We start from the raw sequence: 12037 nt of genomic DNA on the forward strand, positions 1-12037 counted from the left end.
ACAAGAAAAAAAATCAAGTTAAGCACAGACACTTTTCACTAGAAAACATATTTCACTGTCCATACAAACTCAAAAATTCACTGAAGCTTGTCTATGCCCCCTACTACAGTATTAGAAGATACAGTGAAGTAGCCTTAACAACTACTTTAATGGAGTTGCCCGGATTTTCAGAATAATGTTGATGAGAAGGAATAAAAATAATAAAAGCTGATATTCTCTGAAAAGCTCTTCCATTTCCCCTTATTTTCATACCTACAGAAGGCAAGAGTCTTACCATCACTCCTGGTGGTAAGTCAGAAGGCCAACATAGGTGGCAGAAGAAGGCCAACAATATGGACGTGAATATCCATTACCAGGGGAATTCTGGATGGAATGCAGGGGTGGGCAATAGCCTCTTAGTTCAGCATTAGCAGCAAAGAAGCGAAGGCAGCACAGAAATCAGACACTAACATTTGCTTACTTTAAAAGTGCTGACTGTGGAAGGCCGGATTCATACCAGATGCAAAACATAAAATCAGGATTTAATCTTTTTAAATCAATGACCATAGAAGTCTGAGTTTCATCACTCCTCTTAGACTGACTGCCTTTTTGCTCTCACGATAGTCACGAGGACGTCAAGGAAACACTCTGGAAGTAACATGTTACTTTGAGAAAGAGATTGCAAGCTCACTCCACATGCTAGCCTAATGAACTGGTCAGAGAACAGAATCTCAACTGTTGATGCCTGCAGTGCGTCTTGAGCTATGAATATGCCTTCTGTTTCTTTTAAAGATCACAAAACATTCCTGGTTGATTCTGAAAGGGAAGCAGATATTTCTCCTGATTTATATCTCCTCATATGCACTCTTATGGTAACTTATAAATAATAATATCCGCACCAATTACAGCTTTTTGCTTCCAAACCAACTTGGGAGCAGCAATTTCTGGGAATAATTCTGGCAGAAGAAAAAAAAAAAAACAGTTTGGGAAAATGTTAGTTTATTGTAAAACCAATAGCAGAGGGTCTGAGATTAAGAACAACTGCCAGATTTTGGTTAAAGGGGAACAAAAAATTGGTATTTGAGTCACAGAAGCTAAAGATGGAAAGGAATGGTTTGGTGACTCAGTCAACCCTCTGTTCCCTTAGCTTTGTGCCCTTGTGTATTTTTGAGTTCTTAAATCCTCTCCCAGAATGCGTACAGAAATGGGGTGCTTGGAAAGAACGACTCTTGGTGCCAAACTGATAATCCTCCCCATGGCTGCCTCACCACTGGAGCACACTGCGTCGCCAAAGGGACAGCGATGGCCCACCAGCTGCTGGCCATCCTGCTCCCTGCTGCTAATCCTGCTCCCTAGCTGTGTGAGAAGAGAAGTAGTGAGGGCTGCTGTGTTTGCCCTCCTCCTTAGCTTACACATCCCAGGCTCTTCCCAAAGCGGTGTGCTATCAGCCTGTGGCACAATTAGCAGCTACTCCAAAGTCTCCCCTGCAGATCCCTCTGCCTCCTGGGGATGAACACAGCAAACGCAGCTGTGTAATACTGAGCCAGCTCTGCCAAAATGCACTTCTGATGAATAGAGAGGGATCCTTTGGTTACCTTTCAGCAGTTTTAGGTAGAGCCAACAGCCATGACCAGAGCAGGATTCTGACAAAGTGTTTTGTTCCTACCACTAATCCTGATCATTCCGCCTTTATCTTCAATTTAACCACTGCCAATTTATCTCTCTGCTGTATTTGACAGAGGAGGATATAACTGAGAGGCAACAAAACCGTATTGCATCTGCAGTTCAGTGGCCAATCCGGCAAGCCAATTTAGCTTGAAGTGATTCGTGCTAATTTCCTTCTGATAAACTTAATGAGAACGATTCGATGTTTGCTGGCACTTGGAAATGGAAGGGGGCAGTATTTCCATGTTTCAGAGATGTGGTGTAGGAAAACAACCCAGAGATCTGGCAATATATTAAGAGGTTAAACATCAATTAAAATGTCAAATACATCACGAAGGCCTCAAGCAGTAATTCTTCTAAAGTCTCTGTTTAGCGGTTCTAATCCCCACTGAAGCTGACTGGCAATAACGCTGCTCTGTGCTAAAAGCCTCATTGCTCAATGGTGGAAAACGGATGATGAAGGGCTGGTACATTCATCAGTGGATGAAAAAGAAGCAACCGTGGCTCAGTTATAGACTCTTCATCACCTCACTTTCATTAGTTGTTTTCTATGGTTAATGTGAATCCTGTGTGGCCATTTTATAATATCTGCAATGACCACGTTCAAAATCTAGACATTTAAATTTAGCTTATTATTACAATTATTAAAGACATTTGGTGCAGGAGAGCCCAGGGATCGGACAATACAGAAGCAGAAATGAACTGGGCTAAGAAACATAATGGTGGAAAAGCAGATGGCAGAAAACTTTGCCGAAGTTGAACTCAGTAAAAAGTCCAGCCTAGGAACTGAGTGCTTATCAGTAAAAGTCATTCTGGAACAAACTGGTTGTAACAGATTGTTATGACATTATGCTTGCCTCATAAATGTTTCTGAACTGCATAATTTGTATCGAAGTATTTCCTAAGATTAGAACTTTTTATTTGAATGAATACATTTTACTATAAATACAAATACGAAATAGCAAATACACTACTGACCTGCAAACCTAAAGGTCCCATCCAAACCACCAACATCAACGCAACAGTTCTGTAACGCAGTGCAGTGATGCATGTAACCGATATGCAGAGAAGAACACACCTTTACATGACAAGGATAGTAGTCCAACACCTTGGTAGCTGCGTTAATACAATTTTTTTTTCTTTATTGGGGTGAATGGAAAGTGATTTTGCCTCTAAAAATTCAATTTTTATCTGAGCCTTGCAAGTTTGCAAAACTGAAATTGAAACTTCGTGAATTCAGACATGCTCATGAAAATCTTGGCATGCGGTGGTTCTACCAGGCTGGGAATAACATAAGAGGAACTTCTCTTCACTTGGTAATTTTGCTTCTGGCTCTGTCTGGGAAACAGGTGTGTGAAAATGAAAAAAATGGGAAGAAAGTTGAACTGCCTTTTTTTTTTTTTTTAATATATATTGTGCTCGTGCAAATATAGAGAGGGGCTCTCTTTGGGGACACAAAGTCCTTATCTTTCCAGATACACTAGCTGCCCGCAGTGGCCACAAATCTATTTTTAATATTAAAAAAGGTCAGGCAGGAGCATCAGTGGTAGAGGGAAAGGGAAGCCAATTACTATTTTTACTAAGTGTGAGGGTTTTTTCCTTTCTCCCACGAGGAATTGCATAATTACAGTCCATAACTTCTGTGCTTTGGTTTGAATACGCAAAGCTATCTTTACTTCCACAGCAAACCTTAGGACACAGGCAACTGTGTAAACTCAGATTTATCCAAAAAGTTGTCATACATAAACAGTTTGCAGCTGTTGGCCCTTCTGCCAGCTAATGAGTCCTCTGCTAGCAGTATCTCCAAGGGGAATGATTACATTTATCCTACCAGCTCAGCTCGGCATTAGGATATTACATACTTGCCACAGCAATAGCCAAAGCTGGAAGAAGACAAGTTCTGGTGCATGGGTTCACGTTTCATCCTACTCAAAACACTCGAGGCTTCCTTCTGACAACTGTGGAATATTCACTCAGCAAGTGGTTTGTCCAGGTACTCCAGCTTTCAACTCTCTAATGTCTTGTTTTCATTGCACTCCTAATACTTTAATCTCTTCTTTTGCCAGCCACCTCTGGATACAGAACTTTTACTTGATTAAAACTTGGCTAGCTTCCCTCTTCTCAATGTATTTGCTGTTGGGAAGAGAGCCAAACTCGAAGTCCTGAAGTCTGCTTGGCACAGACGGAGACCCGTGTATATCTACATGCACGGAGCAAACCTCCCATTCCCCACCGTTACCAGTTTGGTATTGAGCTGATGTTTTCCTCATCCTCCCACGACTCTTCTCTTTGTGCAGCTCACACACTGCCATCAATTACACCCCTGTAGCCTTCAACATCCTACAAAGGGAAATCCGGAAGTCCTAGAAGAAATTCACACTCTGCCTTTTTGTTCTACCGCGATAATATGTTTGACAGAGGCGCCCTGCCTACATTTACACATCAAGTCAGTCACCAAGGGAAACTTTCAGTGCTTGCAATAGTTAGAAATGAAAAATACTTTTCCTTTCTGTAACACTTACACATGAAAAGTCCCCAAATTTAAAAAACATTAAAGAAGAAGCAACAATTACACTGCCTCCGAAACAATCCCTGTTGCACAGCTGAATAAACAGAGCTCCCAAGACGTCAGCAGCACCCAGGTAAAAAAACAACAGCATCCATAGCAGAGCCCTCTCCGGCATGCACAGCACGGGGGGTAAGGTTATTACCATCACCGTCCTACTGAGCCTCCAGCTCCAAGTTTGGTTTGCAGGGATCATCCAGAAGAAGCTAAGAGGCTGAGCTGTTCCTTCATTTTATGAGAATGTGCTAGTTCAAGGCCAGACATGCAATTTTAGTGGCACGGATTAATTTGGCTTAGTACCGGATAGTCATTCAGATGCCAATTTCTGTTAATCTTGCACTAACAACATGGTTTCCATTAGAGTTTAACGTTCATGTATGGAAACTGTTTTCCTTAGCAATAATTTTCATTGTCACTGTATTTAATGAAAACCACGCTGGAAACAAGGCAGTCATTGCCAATCACCAGTACAGGAACTGCAGTACAGCCACACAGAGCACAGGAGACTGCTGCAAGCAGGTAGGAAAACAAGTTAACAATCAACGTGATGAATTATTCAAGCATTTTTAGGAGAAGAGGTTCTGATGCCATGGACCATCCAACAGAACCGATTGTTAGGCACTGCTAGAAATCAGTTATAACCTATTTCAATTCCCTCCAGGGCAGGAGGTGGCTGAGCTGAACGGAGGACACAGGGCAACATGGGACTGATACCAACACAACCCTCCCCAGAGGAACGGGGAAAGCCTCAGATAACAAGGGACGAGTCCAGGTAAAAATCCTCAGAAGGAACATGTAATTCAGCAGAATGAGAGCTGGAATACAGGTGTAGAGGGTGATACAGGTGTATACAACTCCCCTTCTTTTAACTGGTGGAAGAAAAGGGGCTGGAGGAAGTAGCTCCCAGCACTGATTTTTTGCGCACCAGTAAAGCCATGCCATTTCTGCAGGGAGAAGATAATCTGGATTCCAGAGAAATCCACCAGAAGAAGCCTCCAGCTGAAGCCACGTGACTCTTGCTCCTCTGACACTACATGGCACACATTCGTTTTCCTACACCGCAGGCCGTTTCCATTCAAGGATTTCAAACTGGTATCCAAGTCCCCATTAATACTCCTCCCAGCCTCGCTCAGAAACTGGCAAGTACTGCACCAAACTGACAGAAAGGCGAGCTCAGATACAGTATTCAAGTAACTGTTAATACCACACCCAAATTCAGCACTACTTCTGAGAACACACATCAGGCCTTGACTTCCCATATCTTGGCAACCTGTCACAAACATGCCCCTCATCACAGAATCCCCTTCTTTCTTCGGGCAATCTACCTTACCCTCAATTTCAGCGTGACCTCTATAAAACTCCGCTCCTTGCCTCCAAACCAGCAGGATCTGCTGAGATGCTTTCCCAGAACACGAAGTACTCTGTGGCTAGACACCTTCCCTCTGGGACTGACTGATGTCATGTAGTGCCCAATAAAATCTCTTCTTCCTTGTAACTCTGAAAACACTGTCACTTCCAGTATACACAACTGCTGTCAGAATCCCAAAAGTCCAGCAAGGAAAATAAAGAGCTGAACCACAAAGCGTGCTGACTTTCTAAATCTCTCGATTTTCAGTCCACGTACCCTGGAAGACTTAACAAATAACATCTCCCCTTGATGTTCACACTGCAAGCTGCAGGTATAACGCAGGTGCTGCTACAGCTGATTGCGTAATGCTCCTCAGACCACCACGTCCTGGCAGCACAAGGAACGAAACACACAGCAGCTTTTACAGCGTGAGTGCTGGGAACACCTTCTGAACTACTGCTATGGCACCCAGGGGGCTGCCAGCTGGCCCTGGGTTTCATTTTGAACAACCTGGACTCTAACTGTAAGAGCCAGATGTAGACACGTGCCTCAGGCTGTGTGTGATGACTGCAGGCAGATAAACCCAAACCTGAGCCGCGGCACCGCTGAAGCTGCAGGGAGCTGCTCAGGTGCCCCACCGAGCGCTGTGCAGGAATGTGCTCCACCTGTTCTCAAGCAGATGAGCTCACGTCTAGCTGGGGTTTGTCCACGTGCTCATTCTTTGCCTTGTACCGTGCTACACCTTTCTGATAACAAAGCGGCTCCAGCTCTTCATGTCTGTAAACCTCCGAAGAAGGCAAATCTTGTAAATCCTCAGAGCTTAAGGGAACTCTTTGGCTATTATCCTTTTCTCCTTGTTTAATAACCCCGCAGGACAGCAGTCAATGGAATATGTGAAATCCCATCCCCAGCACGGCCAACTTCCAGCTTTAGCTTCCAGTGTTTCTGCAGGGCTTCTATGTTTCCCAGGAACCCTCCTGTAGTTTTCAAAGTTTAATGGATGAGTCATTTATCTGCTCCTTTACTGATTAGCCCACACACAGACTTTCCCCATGATGTCAAGAGCCTCATTCTAATGCTACAGGCATTGAATTCACACTCTGCTAATTTGCTGATTTCAGCAGACTTTCTCCCAGCGAAGCAGCTGCCCGGGCAGTTGCAAAGCCCTAGAATCGACACCTCTCGTGCCTTTAGGGGTAACTGTCCTGCCCCAGGTCTACAGCAGGAGACTTGAAACTGTATTTGGAACTCAGGAAATCGCTCTTACCTGCCCAGGCATATAGCTTACACCTATGTCCTGGTTTCAGCTGGCCTAGAATTCAATTTCTTCCTGGCTGAGCGTTGGTCAGTGCCAGGTACCACAACAATCCCAAAATAAGCTCACTAAGCCTGTCCCTGTTTTCTTCCAGGTCTTTTCTCTGACCTCTCAACCACTCCAGCATTACACAGCACACACCTTTTCTCACAGACTCGCAGAATAAAAAACGCTGGGAGGCAAGAATCCTCTGGGAGCATGGCAGAAAGGTCTAACCTCTCACGCCACTGGTGACAGGTCGCTTCAGACACCAAGTGAACTGAAGAGAGCTGACATGTTCTAACACCTCTCTGGCCTAGAAGAGGCCCTAACTTATGCCTACAAAAACATGCCAGGCAGACTGCTCACGCTGTGTTATGCCAGCAAAGAGCAGATCATGTTCAGAAACCCCGAGAAGTTTGACGTGGGCATCTCTGGAAGCCGCACTCCTTTCCAATGCCATTCAACAAGGCTTTGTGACCACGAGCACATTTACCACACGGACCATAGCTGGAAAGAGGTACAGTGCTCACAGGAACTCCAGGAAAGCTGGGAACAAGCATCATGGTTAGCCTCACAGACCAGATATCCATCATACGTGACAAAGGTAGCGCTGATCCTGCCCTGGGACGAAGGAATGCATGGAATGACCACCTGAAGCTCCTTCTAGTCCTGGTTTTCTGTGCTCTTACAATACGCACTGGGATCTAAGACTTCAGCAACAGAGATAAAAAGAAACGCCCTGTTTATTCGCCATCTGCTCTTTGTTCAGCGTGACATCTCCGATCACATTAACATTGCTCCTCCCGTTCAGCAAACCATTGCTTCCCTCGATGACAGCACATTAATAAATCCTCTCCATCCAACGTGACACGAGGAGCTGCTTAATTAACTGGAGCAGCGGAAGCAGGGTATCATCTACATGTTTACTCTACTTTGATATGCTAACAGCCACATTCCTAAGAGCTTCTCCCACACGCTCTCCAGCAACAGGAGCCCAGGCTGCAGCTGAATGCAAATCTCAAACAGGCAAAAACAGTTTCTTTCCACATTCCTGTTTCTACAGTTTAATAAAAGGTTGGGGATATTTAGCCCAAATCAAGCCACCGTTCCCAAAAGGAGATTCCAAACGCAGGCAGCTAATTCGCCATCTGTTCATAGACATTCCCCCGTGCTGAAAGTCTGCATGCTCGTGCACACACAGAAATACAGGGGCTTAATTACCTCAAGTAAGATATATTACAGCAGCTGTGCTCCTGTGAATAAGAGGAAAGGCAGGAGAAGAGCTGGCTAGGTGGGTCTGAAAGGACCCTGCTTGGGGGGGGAACTGGTCAGCTGAATGAGTCAACAAGGAGTGCGGGCAAGTATGCAGAGCTTGGCGTGATTCATGTTAGGTGAGCAAGGGGAAAAGATAGATGGAAAGAGATCAGGGGATGAAAGGAGACAACAGAAATGTACCAAATGGAGGTAATAAGGGCTTTCCAGAAGTCTTCAAGAAACATGATTCTGATCTCATTAACAGCCGTGAGTCACTTCTGTGGAAGGCTTGGGGGTCAAGGAGGGCAGGAGATAAGATCAGAAGGGAAGATAAGCTCTCTGAGGACTTCTGTGGATAGTTAATGCTGGAGAGAAATGAATCTGCAGCCCTGGCCCTACATTTCTGGCATCGTGGGGTTCCCTTGAGGAAAGGCAGGAGCCAGACTGCAACAAAGCCTGATGAAGACATGGAAGAATCCAAGGAAGGAGGCCTTTGCCTTACTGTGGCCAAAAAAATGGCATTTAGAATTACAAAAGGACATTTGTTAGAACTGGTAAGGAAATAAGTAATGGAAATCTATGGGATATAAGCTATTGAAAGACAGGGACAGGATGGTACAAGGGTTTTCTTGCACTAAAAAAGAATGAGATCCAGAATTCAGAAGAGAACTGATGTTTTTGAAAAACTATGGGGGCAACTGACTGTGACCCCTTAAAAAAAAAAAAAAAAAAAAAAAAAAAAGCTTCCCAACAATTGTGAAACCAAACTCTAAATCAGGATTTGGATTCTGGCCCTTGAAATTCAGCCCTGCCTGGGGCTCACAGGGATTTGGATTTGATTGTCTTCTGTTGGCCTTATTTTGTTAAAAGGATGTAGGCTGCAGTGCAGAGCTGAGCCTGCAGGTCTTTTCTACAACCTGTTGTGGACAGAATACAGCAGGATCTTCCCTTCCCAAATCCAATATATGAAAGACAGGCAACCTGTCAAAGCAACAGGAGGACTCAGGACTGGGTTCAGGATTTGTGCAGAGAACTGAGCCATGTCTCCCACCTGCTGGATTGCTTGACAAAACGAAAAAGCTGCACCTGCTCATCTTCTCACCAGCCGTTACAGATCTCACCCTTCACTTTCCTAGATGTTATTAAAACCCAGAATATTTTCAGCATTTCGGTATTTTCAGTTTGACCTTTCCTATTTGGTGGAATAAGCCTGAATTCAAGAATTCTTCATTCTCCCCAAAGCTGCATCTTTCAGGAAATAAATAACTCACTGCAAGAAAAAAAAACAACAACAACACAACTTCCCCAGCAGAAGGGAAAGTGCTCCAGGGTTACCACAGCACATGCTCACCACACCGCCACATGTGTTATCAGTGTTACTTCATCAACATCCATCCCGTTTCTCAAATAACGTCCCATCTGAAGGTTAGATTCTTCCAGGAAATCAAAAAAAAACAAACAAAAAAACACACAAAAAACACCAACCCTGGCATTGGCTGCAATAGCTGCAGCTTTGCAAATTGTGTAGGGTTCCAAACCCAGCTTTCAGACTATTTTTATTTCTGCAACCTCCAGTTTTAAATCTGTCAGTTTGTTCCTGTAACTCATCTGAGCCATCTGCTTCAACGCAGGGCCTGAATTCAGACAGAACGAAGGGAAACGAAGACCAAATCAGAGTTTGTAATGAGACTGCTTAACAAAGAACATGGAATTCAGCAGCAGGGATCCTGGAGCCTTCAAATTCCTCAGTATCTCCCTTCCAGAATGAAGAGACAAGGTCAGACTTGGCACTAAGTCAGAAAAAATATTTGGAGTCTCTGTACCAAACAGCATCTGCTTTAAGAGCTAACAGTCAGGGTCCAGCGTTCGGTTCCAGTTGTTCTTTCTTGTAATTGCAAACACCAAGAAACTCGTGAAGCTATGCAAATAAATCAAAAGACAGCTTTTAGCAGTTTCAAAAGCTCTACTGTCCATGCAGCCGCCTCAGCTTGCCGTCATGTTGGTGAGGGGACAGGCTCGTGAGCAAGGACGGGTCCTGCAGTCACATTAAGCAACACTCAGCAATGCACGACGAGCAATCTTTCCGTGTCTGGAGAGCTTCAGCACAGCCTGCTGAACCGGGCAGTTCTGGGGATGGCTGAACACCTGTGCTGCTGATGAATGGCATTCTTCCACGGCGCTCAATTAAATTCTTTCCATGTTCTTAAAGAATGACTAAGCAATTGTTACTCCCAAAAAGTGAATGAATCTATACTTTGAAACATGTTAATATTTAAAGTGCATTTTATTTTTAGGCACTGTATGCGTGTCAAGCTGTTCTCTTGGCAAAATAAGAGCAGCTCAGGCAACTAGCAGAGCTGGCCAGCAGAATGGGATGATTCACAGTAATCAAACTTTGAACAGATGCTTTTCCAAATTGCTTCTGTGATACTTCTCAATTACAGCTCCTACATCCTGACTTACAGAGTTGTCTAAGCTCCTGGCTTCGCTTTGTCAAGCTGCCAGCCAACACAAGCATTGATAAACTTATTTAGCAGTTCTCGGTTCATGGTTCAGCCCTTCTGTTTTAATTCTTTGCTGAGTGCTGATTGAACCTCACAGCCTGCTTGACCTGCGAAAACTGACAAATCCATGGTTTGCGCCTGATAATGGTAATAGGGTTGAGTTACTTTGCTGAAGTCAGAACTTGGGCTGAAAAGCTTGTCCCACACAGGAGAACGAAGCCTGTCTGTAATATCCCAGCACTGGCTATTTGTTCTGCTGCCAGGACGAGGGAGAGAACACGATCCCTTCACACCAGTGGACAGGAAGAGACTAAATGAGCGCTCCGGCTCTGCTTCTCTCCCCACGCAGTACCACGGTCAGCGTATTTATTCTGGAAGAGCAAGGGGAGGTGACAAAAACAAACCCTCGCTGCAAAATTAATGACAATTTCCCACACATTTGCACTTGGGGATTCTGATGTATGTGTTAGATGACGCAGTCTTTCCTTCAGTAGCAGTGAAGGGAGGGGGCTTTCTCCTCTACTCAGCTTCCTCTCAGAAATCTTCAAAAATCCTAATATTTCTGAGATGCAGATCTTCAAATCCAGCTCAAACTGGCCAATGGATCAAAAAGCTATTGGGGAGAGACTGTCAGGGGGACAGGCAGACGCAGCACCAAGTGCACAGGCTGCATGCAACTCACCAAATCTATTACAGTGATTCAACCTGAAGCGCCCTCCTCTAGATTCCCAGAGCTGTCTGTTGTGACTTCCACTCCACAGAAGAAGCACCCACAGGTGCTTCAGGCAGCTGCAAACACACCACAGTGCCCTCCTGACAGAGGGGAAGCAGCAGCTAACTTCAGAGGTAATGTAGCTGGGGGTATTTATAGCATATCCTTCATCTAGTTTCTTTAGTGCCTCTTTCTCTGAATTACTCAAAAATAAAATGTCACCTTTTACAAACTCAGTAACACAAGCTAGAGAGAAATTTTCACCAAGAAAAAGACCAGCATGGGCTTTTCTCACACTTAACAAAAGATCTCTCTTGTTCAAACTCAAACTCCTTGTGAAAGAAAACACAAATCTGGACGAATTCTGCTGAGCAACTTGCAATGACTGACAGCAGCCAGGAGGGTCCCTGGTGCCTCCCAGACACGAGTCAAGGCACAGGCACAGTCCTGAGGCCTTCACAGTCTGAATTCAGATACATGGGGCTCAGAGGGAGACTGCACCTGCGTGCTTGGGTTATTACTCTCGGTGTCTGTGCTAAACTATCAGGAATGACAAAGGGAGAACCGCCTCTTCTAGCCTCACGTGCTTCTAAATAAAACACCCTTGGGAAGTGCAGAAGCTCCCGTATTCTTCTACACTACGTGGGTAATGTTTCCACTCCGGAATCAAATTGGTGTGCTCCTGTTTGGAAACTATGTGCTGAAACCGTGG

The 12037-nt window shown here is 44.6% G+C and overlaps 1 protein-coding gene across 1 annotated transcript in view; it reads right to left on the reverse strand.

Moving 5' to 3' along the window:
• Positions 1-12037, reverse strand: part of ADAMTS17 (ADAM metallopeptidase with thrombospondin type 1 motif 17) — a 168475-nt gene that overhangs the window by 102404 nt on the left and 54034 nt on the right. The window lies entirely within an intron of this gene.

The sequence above is a fragment of the Aythya marila genome (genome assembly GCF_965140915.1).
Source record: "Aythya marila genome assembly, chromosome: 11".
In the NCBI taxonomy this organism is placed as follows: Eukaryota; Metazoa; Chordata; class Aves; order Anseriformes; family Anatidae; genus Aythya; species Aythya marila.